The 23890-nt window shown below is 35.4% G+C and overlaps 1 long non-coding RNA gene across 1 annotated transcript; it reads right to left on the bottom strand.

Annotated features, from left to right (window-relative positions):
- Positions 1-713: 713 nt before the first annotated feature.
- LOC138923337 (uncharacterized) lies at positions 714-22157 on the bottom strand. Its single transcript, XR_011436820.1, has 3 exons — positions 22021-22157; positions 17315-17412; positions 714-888 (listed from the first exon to the last, which is right to left on the bottom strand). It is a non-coding gene; the product is annotated as an uncharacterized lncRNA (long non-coding RNA).
- Between the last annotated feature and the right edge of the window lie 1733 nt (positions 22158-23890).

The raw sequence follows: 23890 nt of genomic DNA, 5'->3' as shown, positions 1-23890 counted from the left end.
CTGATAAGAGGCATTAAAATGTTTAATTTAAAAGGAAAAGTAAATGTGCATGGATTGATCTTCTTATCATCTGATCCAATATATTTTCTTGTGTAAATGCACTTTATTATTTTGAATTTAGTTAAATGGTAACATAAATAAAAGCTTAATATTGAAAAAATACATAACAAAGTGCAAGTTCCAAGTTCTTCACAGAGTAGACAGTGTTCTTCATTTGATTCGGAGAAACGAGCTCTTACAAATAAGATGCAATGTCTTAGTGGACAAAGTTTGGCAAGGATGAGAGTCATTAGCCCCGAGGAATTGTTCCAATAAGGATTCCAGAATTTGTCAGATTACCCAATGTTAACAGCAGTATATCTAAGACTTCTTGGTGTATGAACTAATCTGGAAAAGTCTTAGGGATTATCATTCTGGTGAAATTCTTCCTTCTTTTTCACTCTCTGGGAGTTAAAAATAAAAACAAATTGAGTCTGTGTTCTACTCAGTCTGAATGCAATCAAATGAGTTTGTTGATTTGAGCATGATTTTATTCTCACATAAGGTGCTATGGAATAAAATCAGAAATAAATTGGCACTGTATTTATAAGTCTATTCCAAACTTTTAACAAGGTGCTCATGGGGATTAGTATTTCAATAGACGTCAGAAAATGGAGGGGATGTAAGTTAGCGTTTTTTCTTTCTCTTAAAATTAATTTTACAAATAGGCATAATTAGGTGTGTGGACACAGAAAGAGTTTATTTTCTTAAGTAAACACCAAATCAAGAAAATGATCATCCACTTCCGTGTAGAATTCCACTCTTCTGCGTTCCTCTTTACTTTATTTTTGTCATTGTGACTTCCTTCAACCTGGAAACCGATACGGTTCTAGCCAACACGCCATAAAACTGTTATGGGATAATAATAGTGACAAAGCCATCAATAAATTAGTAACAATCCACATTTATTGAGCAATTCTAAGACAAAGCTAGACACTTAACATAAATTTTATGTAATAGATTAATTTTGTGGCTTAGTTTTCATTTAATCCACAACCTCCCGCCCCAAAAAAAAAACACTATAAGGCAGTTACTCTTATTATCTGCATTTTACAAAAGAAGAAACTTAAACATAGAGTGATCACATGACAGGCCAAACTTAAAACAACTACTTGTGCAAAGCTAATGCTTAAAAACACACTAAAAGAATCTCTTAATTATGACATTAATCTTTAACCTCACTTATAATTCCTAGAGCTCAAGGACCAAATCTTATTTAACATCCTCAGTGGCCAATGCTGTGTAAAGCTCATAGTTGATGATACTTTATTGGTGGGAATATGAAATGTATTTTTTTCCTTAACAGTTGTGCACTATCAACTGTGTGCTTTGCCATGACCTTGTTTGAATAACTCTCAGTGATGACTTGTGAAGGAGGTTTTGGTCCTCCAGCAGTAATCTGTTCCTTTGCTAATTTAGTTTCACTATGGGCCTCTTGCTTACGTGGTGGTTGGCATTATCTCCTGGAGCCTGCAGGTTTCCCAGTGACTGGTTAGCACTGTCAGTCAGCACTCTGACCCTTCCTTTTGTTTGATCATGAGATTCCGAATTCCTAGCTGAGGAAAGTCTTTAGTAGGATCTTATAGTGGAGCAGAAGAAACTGACATATCTTGAAGCCCAATGAGAGGTCAAGAGGTTAAGGGGGCTAATTTTGCCATTTTTCCAGGTTTCCCGGGTGACTCTTTAATCAGGTTATCCCTGTGAAGAGCAATTTTTCAGAATATCGTTTTTGCTGATTTGCAATTTGACAAATATGTTCCAAGCTTCTTGAGGAAAAAAATAAAACTCTGAGTCAAGAGATTATGAAAAGTGTTCGTTATAGGGAAGCTGCAAAATCATCTTCATATGACTTTCTCATCCTTTTCTGCTTCTCTTCCTTGTTACTCTGATTCCTTCCCCTTCTACCCCTCTTTTCTTCCACCTCATTTTCTTTCTCTTCCTCTTCCTCCTCCTCCTCTTCTTCCCTTATTTTCTCTATCTGTTTATCTACACACACACATAAACAAATGCATATGTACATATCTCTATATAGCTATAAAGATCGATTGATTGATAGATGATAAATGGATACATAGATATATAAATCAGAGTATTCTGTTATTTCATTGTTTCTGTAGAGGCTTACAAAGGTCAGAAGAATTCAGTAAATGCCAAGTAATCACACATCCTAAAACTAGGTGCTTCAATGAATATTTAACGAAGAATAGACTAAAGATTGTGAAACTGCTTTTGCTGGCAATGTTCTTTACCTCAATGTAGGCTACTTAAGCAAAGTTGAAAACTTTACTGGAAGGTTGAAGAGACTGATAATGAGAATTTTCTCAGAGGTATTGGAGTGTACTGGGGTCCCTTTGCAGAGTTTGAGGAAACAGAGAGAGGCATTTAGAATATGCCAGGAGAAAGTCTCAACCAGGTTGACTGGCTAGTTCAGCCTGAGATGAAAGAGCAAAGAAAGAAAGGATTGCATTAGTAAAAAGCTGTACTTACAGTTTCTACCAGGATAAGCAACAAGTGTGACAGAATTTACTGTGAGTATCTTTGGAAAGAAAGAAAAAAGTCTGATCCAAGACAGACCCATGATGTTTTGTTTCTAGAAAGTGGCTTGAGTCAGAGCATTCAATATGGAGCTGATAGGTTGCCAGGTACAAGGTGAAGTGGTATTACCAGTGCAAAAGGAGCCACAGGTGAAATCTCCAGAGGTGTGTGTGTGTGTGTGTAACAATACCAGCTCCCCTTGATAGAAAGAATCAATATTTGATATCAGCCACACTGAGATTACAACTGTAGAAGTCCAATAAGAACGTTGTCATTTCCTGTTTCTTTTCCAGTCTGCTCAGCTCCTACTCAGGAGTTGCTTCAAACAGCAGCTAAGATAGAGGGGGAAGAGATGACCTGAGAAATAGAGAAATAAGAGGAGCCAATTTTACTTTCTTCCTAACTGTCTCTCAGGCTGAGGTTGGCTCAAGCTACAAGAGGATAATATAAGATTGTGAAGTTTTTATATTTCACTGGACTGAAATTTGTACCTAGCAAAAGAGAAGATTTACTTACTATCTGAGGGTAATCAGAAAAGCTATAAGACAAGCCACGAATTGAAGGAGTAGGAGTGGAATTGAGTGGGAGAGGAGGGAAGAAAAGGATGATCCACAAGAAAAATAAAACAGCCATAAGAAAAGGCAAAGAATTACTTCCTGTTTGACCCTCCAGAGTACAGCTCATTCATTCTATGCATAATCATGATTACTATGTGCCATTCACTGGGCCAAGAGTTTTTCATTTATTATCTTCTTTAAATTCATTTAAATTTAAATAGCAAACATTGACTTACTTGATAATTAAAATAACAGTGTGGAAAAAAATCAACAAGACCACCATTAGTATAAGTCTATCTTGGCAAATGCCGGGCATGAAAAATGTTCTGGGGGGACTTTGGACTTGAGGAAGGAGTGGGGAATATGAGGCTTCAACAGAAGGATTTCTGTTGATGCTCAACTAGCTTCAAAACGCGAATAGAAGAATGGTTCTTGAGGACTAGTAGCCATTTTGGGCATGTGGTGGAGGAAGACATACTCCCCTACCCTCTGGGTTCTTCTGGCTGGTCTAAGAATTAAATTGACGTGAGACAGAATAACAGGAGAAAATCAAAGAAATTTAATAACATGTATATATGGAAGAAACACAGGAAAACTGAGTAACCCATCAAAATGGCTGAAGCCACCACCTTAAATATCATCTTCAGTTAAAGACAAAGGAGGATGTTGGGGATAGTGGTGTGGGATTTCAAAGGGGAAGAAGGGAATTCACGTGGAGATAGAAAGCAAATGTTTGGGAGATAAATGTTGCCAATGCCTTGCAAAGATAAGGATAGATGTGATAGATGTAGAGGACATTGATCAAATGGCCCTTGATGGGTTCCTCCCTGTTTACCACACCTAGTTTATATTATTCTATAGTTATTTTATGGGCTTAGCTCCTTCTTGGAACAGGCCTTCTATCTTAAATTCTTTTAGGCAGTCAGGGGGAAGATCACAGTTTTTTCTGAGTCTTTGCTCTTAAAAATAATCAAGCCAAAGAGATACATTTTGGGGTGGTAAATTCTGATCCCCCACAGGCAGTGTTTATGAAGAGAGGTGAAGAGAAGCAAAAGGTAGAGTCATGTGCAAAAGGGATTGGGGAGAAACTGCCCCAGGACACAAGATCTCAGGAAGGTAAAGTCTTCAAAGGAAAAGTCTCATGTCCTTCAATGTCTCTTGCATAGAGTTTTCACATTAGCAAAACTTTAGCATTTATTTCATGTCGTGGAAAAAAATTGCTTTGGAGACTGATTTTCTTTTTTAGATATATGAGCAAGTAGAGAAAAAGAGGGTTTTGCTTAAAGGTAAATTTTTTTCTTGGTATACTTTTCAAGCCAAGTTAGTTTTACTTGGAAAACTGAAACTCCAAGGATTCAAAAAATTCTTCTAATCTTGGGAAAAAATATCTGAAAGGTCAAGGGTGCTGATTTTGTGTTGTTTACTCCAAAAGCAAATTTAGAAATTTTCTTATTTATTTCTTGTGATTTGGAGAATACGTTAGAAGAGTTAAAGACATATCCCACTCATTATGATGTCTAGTTTTTCAACCATATTGCTTAAGCCACCTTAAAAAAAAAAAAAGCAGCACATTTGAGTACAATTTTTAAAAATTAGCCAAAAACAAGACATCTGCTTACATAAAGACAAGCAAAAAAACAAAAAGGTATAAAAAGTATGCAACACTCCTCTACATATTTGCCAATATTTAAAACATGAATTTCCCCCAGACTATAGATAAAAACAAGTGGGAGTTTTCTGGCTATTTGCAGATAGAATAATTTCTATCTACATAGTACGGATAAGTATTCTGAAAATGTTTTATCTATTTCTATGCCTCACATAATAAAAATATATATTTCAAAAGTTTGCTAGATATTTTATTGTTCTCTCGTCACCCATGTAGTCTGACCATATCTTAGTCTTGATCTGGAAAAAGGATGGTAGTTACAAGGTGAAATCTCAAAGAACCAACTTTCACCAAATATAAGAAAAGATTGATTTTGTGATTCACTATTATTTTAGGTAATGTTGAGAAAAAAGAAGATGCTGGCAATTAAAACATTATACAATGTTTTCTTATCATTTAGAATTTTTACTTTCTGTTTCTTGAATGAGCATTTTTAGACTCATTTTGATATGTGCTTTCATCATATATCAAACTTGAGCACACGTAAAATGAAAATATAAGTGAAATAAAATAGTTGAAGCATTTGGCAAACATTTGTTCTTTCAGAGTTTGGTATTTCCGAATCACCTTGAAGCTCAGAGAGGCCAATGTCAGAGTCTTTCCACATAGCATCATTCTCTGTGCAATCAAAGCATCAAAGGAGTAGCATTTCTTAAATGACTGTTCCACCATTTTCTTCAGGATGTTTTTCTAAATGATAAAACCCATTCTGCAAGTTTTACAAGTACCTGCTTTGCCAGTGACAACCATCTCAACAACACCTGCCTGGATGGTTGTGACTGTAAAATGTCCTGGATTTCATAGATATTAAATGTGAAAAATATGCACCTTGAAATTCACAAAATATTGTAGTGTCAAATTACTAGACAGAAATCTTAGAGTGAGGAGATCAAAGGGGAAGCTCTCGGCCCACATCAATAACAGAGCCCAACAGGAAGAAGAAAGATTTCCTATTCTTGACCAGTGAGAAGCTTAGCCAATGGGAGACTGTGACAGCTCAGCCAATGAAAAGCCATTACACGTCAACTCTCAATTCCTCCAACTAACTCTGTTTACAATAGCCCTTCCAACTTCCTTTTTAACTCTGTAAAAGAGTTTCTTCTCCTTTGCTGAGGAGGGACTTGCGCTGAGCTCTCCATAATTGCAGACTCTGGATTGCAATTCTTTACTGATCCTGAATAAACCCATTTTTGCTAGAGAAATAATGGACTGTCTATCTGTTTAAGGTCAATAGTAGGAGAGCTTAATAGTGTCTTTCAAATATACTCTTAGGAAAAAGGAACAACTTACATTTCCTCAGGACTAGATTTAGCTTGCAAAATGAAGGCAACAAGGTAACATTTGCATTTGAAAGATTTTCATTTAATCCCTCAGTTATAGAACAGGGAAAAGGTGTCAAAACTTTATTCACTCTGTGCTTTCTTACGCTGTGGTTCTTTATTTTTTACATTATTATTCTTTTTTTTTGTCTTTGCTTTGTCTCTTTTTGTTTCCTCCATTCTTCTTTTTCTTACCTTTGACTCACCCAAGACTGTAAGGGCCTTTAAGACTCAGTTACTTGTGAGAACATAAAAAATAGTTTCTTATATGAACTAATTAAAATAATTATTAAACATGAAAAGCCACTCTCATCATTAACTTTTAAGTTAACCCAGTCCTTTTTCTTCCTCTGCTTCTGAAAAGGATTCAAGATTTCTTTGTTTTATCCACTCCCCACCCAATTTCTTAGGAAGTTCAACCTTGCTTGTTAATTCTTTTGACCTTGGTGCTGAAGAATTCTGAACAAATAATCAGTGGTCAATTGTTTGGGAAAGGACAACAAGAATAACAGACATATGAGCTAGGCAGATTTTGAAAAGGCAGAGGGTCTGAAAAAGTATGCCACATGTCATGACATCACAAGCTACGTATTTAAGAAGTATGTCTGCATTCTATGTATTCTCACTCTAGTTATTGAAGAAATATCTGTAAGAAACTTGAACTATTGTGAAACTAATTTTGGTTACTTTTTTTTACATTGCTTTGAATAATATGATGAGAAATTGGCCACGTGGGTCACAAGTTTGTAAGTGGTACCAAGAGTCCTAAATTCATGTGCATTCAGAGAAAAGCACAGAAGGAAAACAGGCAAAGTGCTTCCTTTAGAGTGATATGGTGAGTGCAGCAAACTGGAATGGACATCTTCCGACTAAAAATATTCCAATTCAAACATTTTATTAACACTTTGGATAAACATGATTACAATCACAATTCCATTGAAGGTAAACAGTGTGAAACTGTGACATTACGCAAGTCTTTTGAAAATGATCACTTTTGATCATGCTTGCCGTAGCACACAAATTAGCGAAAAAGAGAGACAGGATTTGAAGCTGTGGTTTAAAGCCTAAAATTGAGGCCTGATATTATGTACTGCTTTGACATTTGGTGAAAACTGACGGCTTCCAACGTCCTAACCACAAGTTCTCCTCCCAACCCTGCTCCTGCAGTTAGGATCCCCTGGCCTACAACCCTCCTTATCAAGGAGATCAGGAGCAGTTCTGACTTATCCCTGAGTTGCAGCTTTTGATTCCACGCCAGCCTGTGGAATTATTCAGAAAGGCTAATCGCATCCTGTGTGGGAGTCAGAGGTCACCACATCCTCTTGATACTACAAAGTCTACCTCCCACAGCCCCTGGTTGCTTACTATTTCTAGGTGCAGTCCCAGTGGGGCCCTTTGTGGCATGCAGTGTCCTCCCTTGGGCTGTGGGTATATGTGACAGTGTATGTTGATCTCATCTGTCCAGTGTCAGGTGTCCTGAATTTGGCCATCCCCAAAACCCTGGCAGGGCATCCTTCCCTCATCAACAGGGTGAAAAGCAGGCAGTTAAAGCAGAGAGAATGCCCTCGTGTAGAATAAATGTTAAAAATCTCTATGTTGAAAAGAATTAATGTTCATGGTTAAGAACAAATATAAAAGTTCCTACACAAAATGTCATGTGTGGCCAATTTCTACTGTTTGCAAAGATGCTTCCAAATACTGAGAATTAAAAAACCAAACTTCACAAAACTAGCAAATCTCCATTCCAAGAAGGAGATGCTTCGAAACATTCAGAGTGCCAAAATAAGTGCTGAATTATTTCTGAAGGCCTGTTTTTGCGAACATTCTTTCCTTGGGGCTTCAGGAGAGTTTGGTTTTTAGCTCGATAGCCTGAAACTGCCTCAGGACAGAAAGGCCTTTAGTGTCCCTCCTTTCATTACCCTGCCTCCAGGCTGTGTCAAGAGGAAAGGATAGCCTCTTAGTTTGCTATAACTTATAGAAAGTTTGCCTGTCTGGTCATGTAAAGAAAAGCTTTAGGGATTTGCTTACGTGTTGCTGCACACGTTTCACCTCATCACATTTAAAAAAAAAAAGCCAGATAACTCAGCAAGTGTGTATCATAGAGTGATGGGAGCACTCAAGGGCAAGATGCTTTGTTGCTTAATCTTTGTGTTTGTGAAGTTTGCATGTTTAAATAAAGTAGCTACTCAATAAATTATTTGCTAGCTGAATATACGTGCTATAATAGCCTAAGAAAATATTGCGAGGTCCCAGAAAACATGTGTTAGTTAAGCAAATTATGTCATTATTATGCAGTTTTACATATATTGTTTTATTATTTCTTTTGCGTAATTTCTTACAGCATTTGTCATTATCATCAATACATTTCATAGTTGCCATTTCAATCGGTTTTGTTTTCTTTCTCAAGATTTTTATTGGATTATGCACAATCGTAAATGCTAAAGCCAGTAAATTCTGCTGCTGTCAGTTTATAATCCATCACCAGAGATAACAAGAGGGCATGTACTTATAAATGGTCTTTTCACTATTAATGATCATTTGAGTTGATCAACACGTATTCTCACTTTGTGCCCTTGTCATCAATAGCTTCTTTTTTTCCCCAGGCTTCTGTCTTAAAATAAAGACCATAAAAAGATGAAATCTGTAAATGTACAACAATTACATAGTGCACATAAAAATTTACAGCATTAGATTGTCTATTAAAAAGTATGCTAATTAAATTCAAATGTAATAATAGGGCCTTTATACTTATGCAATTTTGTGCATGCTATTCTTCTGCACTAAATGTCTTTCATCCCCTTTCTTTGCCTAATTCCTAATCATCCATCAAGACCTTCCCAGCTTAAAGTTCACTGCCATTATTAAGCCTCCTTGGCTCTCTCAGGCAGAGAGTAAATATTATTTACTCTCATTTCATTTAATAATACCTTTAATATTGTATTTATATCCTTAGGCTATAGTACTATTTGCTTGTTTCTCTTTGTTTAACAAGACAATGAGTCCATCAAGGTCTAATTCCATATGTATTTAACTTTTATATTACTGGTATTAAGAAGTATGACTCAGACATAGCAAATGCTCTTCAATTATTTGTTAAATATTTGAAAGAATATTTGAAAGAATAAGTGAACAAATGATATGCATACTTATTCTACCTCCCTAGTCTATGCCTTTAGAAGTGTATCTTTTATTTTGATGGTGTATTCAGAGAGATCTAATGAAGAAACAGACAAAAATCTATGTGTAGAGGATGTAGACACTATCATCCCATTTTGGAGAAAAGGAAATGCATTTAGAGAGATTGTTGGAGACATTTAAACTGAAACTTTTATTTCCCTGATATACAATCAAGTACTCCTTTGAAGGCCGTTTGAAGATTTCCATTTTGTCTCTCAAGATAAAAAGAGAATAAAGTGAATTTTGTCATAGTTTGACAGTTCCGAGAATATCTTTTTCTATCAAAGAACTTAGACATTGAACAAAATGGAAGCACAAACGGATGTGATGATAACGTAGCCCTCAATTCACTTTATCTTCAGTTACATGAAAATTGTTTTAATAAAATATGTAGATATTGAATCATTAGATTTAAATAAATTAAAGCACAATCGAAAAATTGAAAAGAATTGACTATTAAAATTAATAACTTCTTTCATCAAAACTCACTGCTGACGGAATTAAAAAGCAACTCACAGAGTGGGAGAAGATATTTGCAATGCATATACACAACAAAAGACATTTATCCAGTATATGTAATAGATGTCTGCCCATCAAATATAAAAAGAAGACAACTCAATAGAAAAATGGGCAACAGACTTGAACAAACACTTCACAGAGAAGATAACTAAATGGACAAGAAGCATATCAAAAGGTGTTCGACTTCAATAGTCATAAGGAAATGCAAATTGTAAACCACAATATGACATCTATTCATCCACTGGAGAGCAAACGTGGAAAATACCAGTTGTTGATAAGAAAGAGGAGCAAAGAGAATCCTCATTCTCTATTGGTGAAAATGTAAGTTGGTCAACTACTTTGTAAAATCGCAAGTATTTACTAAAGCTGAATAATTGCATACCCTATGAGCAGAAATTCTACTCCTAGGTATATTTGCAATAGTAATGTACATGTGTTCACCCAAAAATATGGACAATAATGTTTATCGATGCACTATTTGTAATATCACAAATTTGCAAAAATTCAAAGCCTCATAAACAGTTAAATGAATAAATAACTTGCAATACATTCACATAATGAAATACTATAGCATTTGGAATGAATAATCCAAAACTTCACACAAGAAAGGTGACTCTCACTAGTATAATGCTGAGTGAAAAACAGCCAGACCAAACCAACACAAAACCCACAAACTATATGATTCCACTTACCGAATATTAAAAAAAAAAAATAGCCAAAGTCAATGAAACCTACTACGTTAGAAGCTGTATTATTAATTTTTTCTCTTGAAGATATTACCCAGAAGAAAAATTTAGGTGGCTTCCAGGATGTGGTAATATATTTCTTGAGCAAGGTACATTTGGTTGGTAAAATTCATTGAGCTGTTCACTCATAACATTCGTACTTTTCTATATATATATATTACACTGCCACAAAAAGCTAAAAATTATAAATTCTTGCTATTTTTATTATAATATTTTAGAATAAAATAGTTCATAGTCCTGCTTTATAGTTTAGAGTGTAGATCTTAGTCATTCGAAAACCCTTGAAGTTTATGACATCTCTCCCCCATTATCCCTCATACGAAAAATATTTTTGGAATTTTGTTACAATTTATGGAATTGTACGCAAATTATGGATTCTTAAACTTTAGAACTATGAGCCTTCGAGAATGAGGGAGATTATTCTGGGAGGAATACTGATGTTGTACATCTAATTATAAGCTGACTCAAAAGAGATCCAGAAGGCTATTGCATACTTTCCAAATTAGTTATGGCAAACTTGTCCTGATCATTTCTGTGCAGATATAGATATCAAAGAACATTCAATATGAGAGACAACGTGGCATGGAGGAGCTTGGCAGTAGGCAACACATTATATCATACAGGCATTGTTGGTATTGTTCCAATTGACGAATTTTTTCAAAATAGGAGTTTGATAAGCAAGATCACTTTCCATAGGAAAAAGATGCCCATAAAAACCCATCAGGTGAAGATGGGCCTTAACAAAAATACTTCTGGGAAATGGCTCCAGTTTATGTATAAAAGTACTTTGCTATACATACAATAAATGTTAAAGATTATTTGCACAATTTCAGCATGTCAGAGTAGAAAAAGACTATTATTCAGCCAGAAGATCAGTATGAAGTGTTACTGCAAAATATTTCTGTCCTGGCTAAACTCATTGGATGCTTTCTTCTCTCCCTGGTGACAATGAGAAACACAAAAAAAAGTAGCATAAAAAAAGTATTAACTGCAAAAATCCGTGCAATCCTGGACAATTCACAAGCATAATAAAACTGAATAATAAGGTACAAAAGTGCGGAGTCTTGGGATCACCTTCCCGTGCAGTAATGACCATCGGGTAGAACAAGAGCAGCAAGGCTGCTGCAAGGGCATTGTTTTAGTAGGGTAACGCTAGCTCTCCAACAAATTGGTCTACACGTGTATTACAGCTCAATTACAGGAGACGTTTACGTGTCTTTCATATATACATTCTAGATGTTTCCAGGGAGATGGAGGAGATCTGATCCATAGAGCCATGCAGGGACACAGACCTATAAGATTATCATTTTTAATACATGTAACTTTCAAATTCAGCATTGGCATCTATATCAGCCAAGAGAAAGTGAACAAGTACATAAAATAGCACATGTAAATATCTTTGTTTGTGTGTTTGTTTATTTTTGGCCAGACCTACAAGTAGTTTTGCTGCATATTATTTTTGCTCACATTATTTTCATTAGAACTCAGTCACACGGCCACATCCAATTGAGAAAGAGCCTAAAATGACTTAAGCTAATTTTCAGTAAAAGAAGAAGTAATTGGTGATAGTTAGCATTAACTGTCACATCCATCTAGTTATTTGTCCTGTTAACACCCTGACAAACATAAGATGCATTATGCATGCAAAATCTCTGACATGGTGCTCAGTACATTTCTTTTAGTTTGCACATGAACTCATTCCCATACGATTCCGACCATTGTCTATTGTCAAATACCCCCAACTCTCCATTCTTTTCCATAAATAATGATAGCTAAACCATATGTTAATTCAATTCCAAAAATTCATTGTTTCACTTGCATAAAAATTTTCTCACTATTGTACAATGAATATGATGGGATCCAGTCACCAAGTAAACCTCCGAGACTGGTTCTTTTATAGACCACTCTGATTTACCTGGCCAAGAAATACATAGCTTTCTCATGAGATTTTCCAATGCACATGGAATATGAGTGGCATTTTCTATAAATGCATTGCTTAAATTTAGTGGATCAATCTCATTATGGCCTTAATGACGTAAATATTCTGTAATCCTCTCTTCTCATTATCTTATGAGTTTTTCCCCAAAGTCTTCCAACCTTTACTAGTTAAACTGAATTCGCTGATTTTACACATTCTTTTCTTATTGATAAAAACTGGTAGGTTTATTTTCAATACTTCTCATCATTATTATAAAACATATGCATACATGATGCTTATATTAAAACTAACTAAAATAACCACTAATAGTAAATAAACACTAACTGTTTTCTGAACATTGTGCTATCTCATTCAATTATGCTAGATCTAAAGAATAGATGAAATTATTATCAATATTTTAGATATAGGGATATGAAGAAGGGAAGTCTAGCAACTTGTCCCATATCATATGACTGTCAAATTCAGACCAAGAGTTATTTGACTTCAACAAATATGATCTTAACCATGAGGCTTATAGTACTTGTTGTAGCTAGACTAACTACAGGCTACACTGAATTTTGCACTGCAGCTTCAGATGTACGCATGAGAAGTTGTGCTAGACCCAATAGCGGATTGTAAATAGGAGTGACTATGTCTAGAGAGACCTCTCTTTTATTTTCTGTATTCTTTTCTCTAACTACGCTTGGAATGTAGCTTGCCAATGTTCTCACTCTACCACATAGTCCAAAGAAATACTAATGTAGAAAACTTATGGCTTATTTATATTAGGAAATAATGGCAATGGAAATGATAATATAAGTCAAGTAGAAAGCTCATTTACTTAAGCAAAATATCTTCCTTTTTGTTTTGTCATCAGCTTCTTCCTGTAACTGTTCTGCCGACCGCACGACCTCTGAAGATCACTTAGGTGGTTTGTGGGAAGGAACGTATTCCATGTCAGTGGTACATTTTAAGTTAATTATCCTCTAATGTCTGAATAACCTTCTTCATTTGTGAAATTATGCTTAAAAATTATATAATGCTGGTATTATTTTTCTTCCCCCTAGAATTTTCTTTCAACTAGTTTGATATCTTTTCTCTGAAGGAAAGCCTGATATACTAAAGTTCAAAGTCTTTAGACAGTTTAACTCACCTCCCATATGTCATTGGAAAACATGTAACCACCAAGAGGAAGGGGAAAAGGATCAGTTTCATTGGTCTGTCACAGAAATACATTGAAAGTTTTACTTTAACAGTTACAAAACTTTGCTAAAAAAAATTATGGAACAACAAGAGTGCTTTTCATCTCTACATCCTTTTCATGAGAAATCTCAAGAGAAAGTTCATAACTGCTGTTTCTATATTCATCTGAAGGGGAGGAAGAGGACAAACAATTGAAGGTGATTTTAGCAAGATTTCAAGCAGTAACACTGGAATTAAATGTTGAAAGCATAAGGGCTATAATGTCAGGGCACTTGTAAAGAAATATGAGTCTAACTGTGTCTTCATTAAACCTTCTGCTTAGGCTTTTTAAAGGTTGAGTGAAATATTTTACTGTTGTGTCTATCAGAAATCATGAATTAAATTACTGAAAAACTTGAAGTCTATTTTTAAAAGATGATATTTCCAAAATTCTATTCATCATACACATTTTAAATGACAGTGACACATCTTGTGACTAACCCTATGAATAATAAAAATATATTAAATAGTTATGCTTTGATACTAGTTACTGGGGCTTATAAATTGGAAATCAAAGCAGAACGATGACTATAAGAAAATATTCAGAAAATTATACAAAGATAATCCTTTTAGGATTTTAGAGATTACTGAAGACCTTGAAAAATCAAGCTCAACCCTTTTTTGTGCTTCCTGTATTCCCTAGAATTATACTCACCAGAAAGCCGGAAGCCATCCTAGACTCCTTTAACTTTCAATGTCTATAATCAATGAGTTACTCACCTCTAGCAGATTTAACCTCCCTAATAACCCTCAAAAACAACTTTATTTATTTAGAACTTTATTGAGATATAATTCACATACATTGTAATCCATCCCTTTAAAGTGTAAAACTCAATGGTTTTCAATATATTTACAAAATTGTGCAACCATATCCACAATCAATTTTGGGTCATTTTCATCACCCTCAAAAGAAATCCTGTATCCATTAGTGGTCACCTCCCATTTCCAGGCCTTAGAAATCATTAATCTATTTTCTCTCTAGATTTTTATATTTAGAACATAAACAAAATCAAATCATGCAATGTGTCATCTTTTGTGACTAACGTCTTTCATTTAGAATAATGTCTTCAAGTTCTTCCATATTTTATTTTATTTATTTTTTTCTTTGAGGAAGATTAGTCCTGAGCTAACTACCACCAATCCTCCTCTTTTTGCTGAGGAAGACTGTCCCTGAGCTAACATTTGTGCCCAACTTACTCTCCTTTATATGTGAGACGCCTACCATAGCAAGGTCTGCCAAGTAGTGCCATGCCCACACCAGGGATCTGAATGGCGAACCCTGGGCCGCCGAGAAGCGGAATGTCCGAACTTAACCACTGCGCCACTGGGCCGGCCCCAAGTTCTTCCATATTTTAGAATGTATCAGTACTTCGTTCCTGTTTATGGGTGAATTAGCATTCCGTTGTTGGATATACCACACTTTACTTATCCGTTCATCAGTTGATGAACATTTGAATGTTTCTACTATTTGGCTGTTATGAATAATGCTGCTCTGAACATTCATGTACAAGTTTTTATGTGGACATATGTTTTCATTTCTCTTGAATATATGTAGGAACTGTATATTTGGCATTTTCCAAAGTGATTTCACCATTTGACTTTTTCATCAGAATATAGAAGGATTCTAATTTCTCGTCATTCCTGATACTTTTTATTGTCTGTCTTTTTGATTGCAATCATCCTACTTGGGAAGTGTTATGTCATCATGCTTTTGATTTGCATTTCCCTGTTGACTAATGATGTTGAACACGTTTTTATGTGCTCATTGGCCATTTGTGTAGAAATGTCTGTTTAGATTATTTTCTCATTTTTAATTGAGCTATCTCTCTTTTTATTATTGAGTTGTAAGAGTTCTTTAAATATTTTATTTATTTATTTTTGTTGAGGAAGATTCATCCTGAGCTAACATCAATTGCCAATCCTCCTCATTTTTTGCTTGAGGAAGATTTTCCCTGAGCTAATATCTGTGCCAATCTTCCTCTATTTTGTATATGGGTTCCCACCACACCATGACCGCCAATGAACCACACCCAGGAACCCAACCTGGTCTGCTGAAGCACAGCACACTGAACTTAACCACTAGGCTGTGGAACCAGCCCTGGAAGCACATAAGTTTTTAATTTAAAAGGTTTTTAGTATTGATAAAGAAAACTTTGTATTGCTCAATTATTTCAAATTACTGTCTTCATTCAGGTCCCATTTCTCTTTCTGATACTATTGCAATAATCTCAAAATTAATTTCCTTGCTTTCGTTTCTAGCCTCCTCCTGTATGTTCTTCATTCTGCTGCCAGGTTATACTGCCAAAATGCAGGTTGATCATTATCCTTATTTCTAAATCAGTGTACTTCGAGGAAAAAGTACTTATTTTCTGATGAAGAAAAGAAAATCCCTGCATGAAATTACTTCTGGTGGCCTCTCTAGCATTTCTGTTCTCCTAATGCTCCATCTTGCAAGTGACATTCCAGACATCACTTATTTTTCTAAGCTTAGTAGATGTGACCAATCTCTCTATGACCTCTGCCTCTGCTACCAACACACATATATGCATATGCTTGTACCTTCTATCTCAGAGCTGGCTCTTTGTGAACTCTCTCCGGATCACACACACATTCTCTAGTAGTAGTTGAGACACATTATTTAATTTAATTTCCTATAGTTAAACATAATGGGAGTTGATATAGAAAAATAAAATTTCCATCTTTGTTTGAAAAATTAGAAAATCTGGTAACAATAGACCTGTATTCCTGCATGTTTACAATCAACTAGAGCCCATTCCTTAAATAAGGCATGGACTCTTCAATTGCCAATGTCCAAAATGTGACCTTTGGTATCCTCCACAAGAGGTCTAGTGCTGTTGTATTTTGTCAATTCACCTCCAGTCCCCTTCACTCATTTAGATTACCTGACTGGTGCCTTGATGTATTTTATAGTCATCTCTATTTTATGTGCTTTTCACTTAGAAATAATAGTACATTGTTATTCACACCTATTATTATACACATGCCATTAGAACATGGTGTTGAGATTAAGGGTTGAGGCACACTCTGAAACTCAACTATGTGGGTCAAATCTTGGTTCTATCATTTAAAAGCTATGTAAACTTTTTTTATGTTACTTAAATTTCTATGCTCGAGTTTTGTCAACAATGTAAACAGTACAATAGTGATAACTATCTCAAAAACTGTGTCTGTCTGCTTGTATAGAAATTGGTAAGTCAGCGTGCATATGGTCCTACAGAACACTATGGAAGGACCTCATAAGTGTGTATTTTTGTTATACTTTTGCTTCATCCAAATAGACTATTCCTTATTATCTTTACATTGACAGTGCCCAGCATTTTGTCTAGCAGATAGTAGATACTCAAAGCTTATGGAATCAATTTGATAAATGTGAAACAAGTCAAAGCTGAAGGAAATATCTTCCCAATGTATAGAAGGTAGATTATGACATTAAGGAAAATTTACACTAGGAAAAAATACTTTCCTAACGTAAATTATACAAACTTATAATTAAAAATCAAGGAACTCTTCCTACCTCATTCAGTCCAGTCTCCCTCATTATTAATTAATTTGTCTCTTTATTTTCATATTACCTGGTTTATGGGCCATGAGAGTGATTCATTCATTGTTCTTTCATTTTTGTTGTGTTCTTTATAGGGAATGTCCGTATTTTCAGGTGTGGTTTCTGGTTCTGTTTGGAAAAACACACAGATGCTTTTGTTCAAATAAATCCTTTTGCCCCAAATGCTTCACAATAAGCTGTAACTTCTTTTCTAGAAGTCAGTGCCTAATCTATTCTTGATGTAATTCCTCACTATTCCATTTATATAGTATGTATTACCTAACATGGTGGCATTTATCCCATTTACTTTACCATATAGTACTATTTATGGATTCTTAGCTCATCATACATCTGCATATATTTATCTCACGAGTTCAAATTATAGCACTCACAGATAGTCTCCTGAGAATGTAAGAGGAAAAATGGCTGGCAATGCCAGAGCTTTGCACAGTCATAGATTATACAACCAGTTCAGACAGTTCTTCCAAAAAAGCTTTAATCAGAATACTTCTTAATATGTTTAAAATATGATTATATTCTAGAATGAATTGATTAATTTAATTAACTATATCAAACATTGGTGGAACAATTTTTCTGTGCAAAACACTGCTTGGAGTTCAAAAGGTAAGATATGGTATTTGAACTCAGCCAGATGAAGAGTTAGATGTAGAAACACAAGAATGAAACAAGTGCTCAAAGGATTTATAAGCTAAAATCTATAAAATACAGTAGTGGCGGTATGAGGAATTGCCACTGGGATTTTGGTAAGTACCTAAAGAGCAGAGATTTCATGGTCCATGATAAAAATGAAAGTCTAGGAAGAATATTCCAGGCAAAGAACACAGTTTGGTTCTGATCACTGCTAGTGTGGGCAACCACCTTGGTTTCCTTGAGACTGAGGAATTTCCAGGGATCAAGGCCGTTTAATGCTAAATCCAGGAAATTCTGTGAAAAATGGCACAAGTTTGTCACCTAAACTGAAGACAATGAGAGTATGGTGACAGAACACCATTTTAAAACTCCACCTATAGTGAAAGATGCTGAAGACACAAAGAGACAGCTACATTCCTTGTTTCTATCCATAAATATGAACAAAATGTACCCTATTTCCTACCTTGTCTGAAATCATTGGTTTTAGAACCATCATCTTCAGAATACTAACAATTAAATGAGGTTCTACCAGTAAAATTTAGCTTGGGCCTTTAGGGCTTCCCTTATCTTTTAAGATTACATTAAATTATAAATACATTGTATAAATGTCGTATAATACGTTATAAAATGCCTACCTATAAGAATCCTCAGGTAGCATTTATACTTTGTCTCAGATTCATGAACAACTAGGTTTTCCATGAGGTTTTGTTTTACTGATAGATTCTGTGAAATCCGTTATTTACTAGGTTTCCTCCTTGCTAATTGCTGCTAGAAAACTCAGAGAAAAGCTTTGGCCTATCTTTTATATATGTGTATAATAGTCCATAAAGTGTAATTTATAGATAATCTCTAACAAGCACTATCTTCTTTCTTATTCTCAAGTCTTCAATGTTTCATCTTTCTTCATTATTTTTAATGTTTTTCATATTGTCAAATTATTTATATCCTTGTAATATACCATATTTTTCTTAGAACAAGATAAGGTATAAGGAAAGAAATATTCTGTGATTTATGTCTGTCACCTTGGGAAACAGAAAACCTTGATCAATGAGATATTAAAATGCATTTCATTGGAGTGAAAAGTAGTATTTGAAACAGGAGTCCTATATTATCATGGTTTAGAGATGAAAAGAGAACACGAAATTATTATTTTAGAAAACAAATTATTGTTCTAAGATAAGACATTTCCTTCCTAAAATTCTATTTTGCCAGTTTAATTCATTATCAAAACAAAGGGAATACAGCACAATCAACAAAACAAAAGCAAAATTTCTCTGAGCACTGGTTCTACTCCTATTTGTAAAAGGGCTAAGTGCCTGCTAAGAGGTCCGTGTTGTTATTAAATATTGCTAGAGAGCACTCAATAACCTGTGGTCTACTAGTGTCGGTTAATGATTCCTTTTAAGATCCAGTGGAAGAAAAGGGTGCTAGCAACTTGAGCTGAGAAGCAAGTAAGTATATGGATGTACTTATCAATGAGAACCATCATAGGGCCCCACACACTCCTTTAGGGAGTGTCAAACACGGCCCTGAAGTCTTTGAAAGGCTGTCAACTGGTTTAGAAAGACACTCCTCGAGTCATATGGTTCAGTGGTCAGACCTATTCCAGCGACACAGAACAATGCTGCTAACATTTGTATTCTTCTCTAATGGTCTGTTAATGGGTTATTGCAAAGACAGAATTTAGACATAAACAATCATTTCGCCTCATTGTGATAAAGTGATGCTTCAATATTTTTTTTTCAAAGGTCAGCTCCTTTTTCTTTCTTTGCTCATGTTTGACATTAATGTGCCTGTTATTGAGCTACAGGGTTTAAAACCTTTGGGGAATTAGTTGCTTTTAACTTTTCTTTGTATGGAAATGGATTTAAAAAGAAGCTAAAACAAACAACAAAAAGAATGATGACAACAATGACAAATAACCTTTACTTTACATTAACAAATATGAAAAGATATGGACTGAGTGGGTATTTTTTGTAAACGTGAGGCCAGCTGGAAACTGAAAACCGAGCTAATGTGATTGATCTGTTGGTGCCACTAACTGAGCACTGCCCTTTCCGAGAAAGGAAGAGATACAAGCACAAGGCAAGCATTTCAGATCTAAGACACAACTCACTGAACCACTTCTTTCTCCAAACTTTGGCCATGTGTATTTTTTAAAGATACTATTAGTATCAAAAATCTCAAGTAGCTTTCCACGAAGTGGGTAATAGCTAATCTTTGAAAGGAAGAGTTTCAAAGAACGAAAGGAAGGCAGTGTTCGTATGAGGCTTGGATATTTTGGTTCTCAACATCTTCTGAGTGGCAAAGTCAACACTAGGAAGCTACTGCTCCTAAAATATTCAAAGCACTGTGGTTAAATCATAATTAAAGGGGAAACTTCTATTTTGATGAAAAATTATTTTATTTTTAATTTAAATTTGCAAATTTTTTAATAGTTTTTCTTTTTGTATTTCAGCTGTACACATACACACACATGCACATACAGTTAGAAATTGGCTCTATTAGCAGCAATATGCAATCATATTGAGGCACATTTGATGCATTAGAAACTTTTCATGGATCAAAATATGATGAATTATATTTATTTGCAAAGGGACTATTGATATCTTCTGCTATAAGTTCCAGGTCACCAAAGTTTCATGTGTGTCACATTTGTCAGACTGGGAGTTAGACCTTCTATTTTATTCTACAGTTGAATATACTACAGATTTGCTATTTTAACAGACATATTTCATCATTAGGAACTTTATGTGGCTACATAGCATAGCTTTACAATTTCTTTTAAAAGAAACAAAATCCATATTTTACATAATTTGACATGCATTCTGTAAGTGGATTGCCATGGCAAACAATTTTTTTAAAGTTATAATCACTTCTCAAGTAATAAATTATCATCTAGAGACAGCATTTCAAACTGAGTAACTGATCGGTTTTTTCAAACCTCAGCTTTGCTTTCAGTATCTTTTTCTCCCATAATCCCATTATTCCAAAAATTATAACTGACATAATGACTCCACATTTAAAAAAAAAATTGCAATGCATGGTCATACTGCAGCCACTAAACGAGCTTCATGCAACTTCTTCGGGTCCTGCTGGTTGTGCTTTAACACTGTCAGTCATATTAAGACCAACACAAAAATTGTATTCTCTTTAGTCCACAGTCACAGAGAAGGAGCTCAGGATTCCATGCGTAACTGAAGAAGTGACACAGTGGGGGTCCCAGTTATAATCTCTTTAAGAAATAACTATTTTTGAAAAGATATGGGATATTAATAAGGCTCTGTCATGGCTAGTTATGTGACTCTTCCACATATATTTTAAAGAAGAAAAATGTCATGACTTAAATAGGCTGTTTGACATTAGCTACAAAAATAAACCAGACCCACTCCAGTTATAAAGTCACTTCTTGATAGAAAATTAAGTAGAAGAAGAATGCATTTGCTTCTGCACTATAGAAATGATGTTTGTGTATTTCTACCACAAACTAGTGCACAGAGGAATTATGGTCTCAACAAAAACCTTAGATACTACCATCACCTGTTTTCAATGGAACTATTGTGGCATGTGTCATAACTAGTTCTGTTAGTCATAAGTAATCTATACCTAGAAATCATTAAAATATTGGATTTTGATTAATTTACTTTTAATTGTACAAATAGAAATAATTCAAGGTTGTCACTGATAGAGTTTCTCACTTAATCACCTACATCTTTATATTTATCTGAACGAGAAAAAAGAGATGGAGTAAAATTGTGCACAATCACCAAATGATCGTACTTATACAGAAGCAATAGAAATGACCAGCACTATGCTCACTTTTACAGATAATAAAAAGAAATCTAGGCTAACAAGAGGCATACCCAAGGCAGAGCTAAAATGTATGTCTCTGACTAGGCATTTTACATTTGTTTTTATCTGTACTGAATGACACAGCTTTCAAACATGAGAAGAACCGTCAAGAACTGTGGAGGGTCTGATATTTTACCCTACTTGAAAGCTGTCAAATTATCCTGCCACAGCTTCCTAGATGGTGACAGAAGACATGAGTATACTGAGTCTGAGACAAAGGACTTTATTACTCACGACACAGCACAGTGCATAAGCTTTCTGTTTGCATTGGGTCCCCTTGCACTCTCTCCTCAGGTCCCACAGAGATGACATGGAGACAGGCACAGGTAGATGCTACTTAAACGTGGGTATGTATCACAGTCAAAGAATGCTGAGCTTAGAAACTCAACTCTTAAAAAAACTGTAGCGAACCTGTCTAACCAGTATCCTAGAGGGAGAGGTTATCTTTATCATCCTGATCAGGAACCAAATCTGCCCTCTTCCCCAGAGGGAGACTGTTTGTATCTTCCAAAGCTGCTTGCTATATAAACAATCTTCAGAAGATAGTTCAAAACAGAAGCTGATAGGAGACTTGCAGAAATGCCATGAAGCATTGTCCCTCAAGAGACTGGATGGGATTAGATCCTAGTGCAATACCATGATCATGGTCAACTCTCCAACTAAGTAATCACAGAAATATTGATTTCATTATTCTGTCTTTCTTCTATATCACAGGTTATGTCTATAGAAATAGTTCCAGTTTATTCTGTGCTAGGATCCTAAGAGCCTGCCTAACCTTGGCACCAAAAGGGAAGTGGACAATAAGCTCTTGCTGGCACGTAGGTGAGAGCATGCTCTCTGCCTTCTTATCTCTGCTTCCATGCAAGTCTGTGCTGCCTGCAGTAGGATAAGCAGGTCAGTTTGTCATAGAAAGTCATTTGTCGGAATGAATTATCCACAATCGCTAAATTACTTTCTCAGGTCTGGTTGTAAGTGCCCCAGGTGGAAACCTTCAACCCACGGTTATGAGAGTGCCATGAGATTAACTCTTTCCTTTAAATACAAAATCAGTTAATTTTAATTGCTTCAGGTGCATAGCCTTGGAATAGAAGGAAAAAAGTATAGGATAGTGCTCAAAATTATGCCCACGTGGCACGGCTCCAATGATCCTCTCTTCCCTATACACTGTTTCCTAGGAAATATAAGATCTTTCTGAAGACTCCAGCTAGGATGGTGGAATTTTTCTATTCATTTTGCTGCACAGTGATAGCTTTTTAACCTTGAAAACATCCTTTTTCAGAAGAGCATATAACAGTGAGAACATTAAAGGACACAAGAATTAACAAGTCTGCTTTCTGCAGTTATTCATCCATTAAATATTTAATGAGCACCTATAATATGCCAGAGAAAAGAGTAGTAAATACACTCCACGTGGTCTCTGAATTCCTGGAATGTATTTTTTGGAATGGGAGAACTGCCCAGGTAGGCAAATAAGTAAAAACCAAATCAATAAGGTTTTTCAGCGATTAGCAAGTATAATGAAATGAGAAAGAGTAGTGGATAGGAAATGAGAGCCGGGGCTATTTTCAATTTCTTGATGAAAGAACCTGTTTTTGAGATATTAAATGATGACAGGAGTAGTGAGCATAAGCATACAATTTGAGGATTATGAGTAGAGATAATTTAAAAAGTCCTGAGGTGACGAGTTGCTGGGCATTGTCAGGGACAGAAAGCAAGTCAGAATGGCCACAATAGGATGAAAGTTAGTGAGACAATGGTTCGCAAAATGAGAACTTTCTCTTTATTTTATCTCCAGGTTCTAGTAAAAGTGGCTAACCTGAAGTCGCAAAAAGTTAAAAACTTTTGAGATTGTAACTACTGAGAAAGAAAGATCCCTGACACCCAGAGCTGGCTTGGTACTCCCAGCTAGACCAGAGTACTGTTATGAGGCTCCCTGGTGCTCACAGTTAGGCCTTGGTGTCCACCTGTTGAACATAAACAATTTCACACCACACTGACATCAAATTAGGCCACTCTGTAACCTTCATGGATCAAGACGAAAACAAGACCTCTCCATTATCACGTGTGAACACAGACAAGATGATCAAACTTTCCTCTGTCCAGC

The sequence above is a fragment of the Equus caballus genome, chromosome 3, assembly GCF_041296265.1.
Source record: "Equus caballus isolate H_3958 breed thoroughbred chromosome 3, TB-T2T, whole genome shotgun sequence".
Taxonomy (NCBI): domain Eukaryota; kingdom Metazoa; phylum Chordata; class Mammalia; order Perissodactyla; family Equidae; genus Equus; species Equus caballus.
This window is presented reverse-complemented; position numbering and strand designations above follow the sequence as displayed.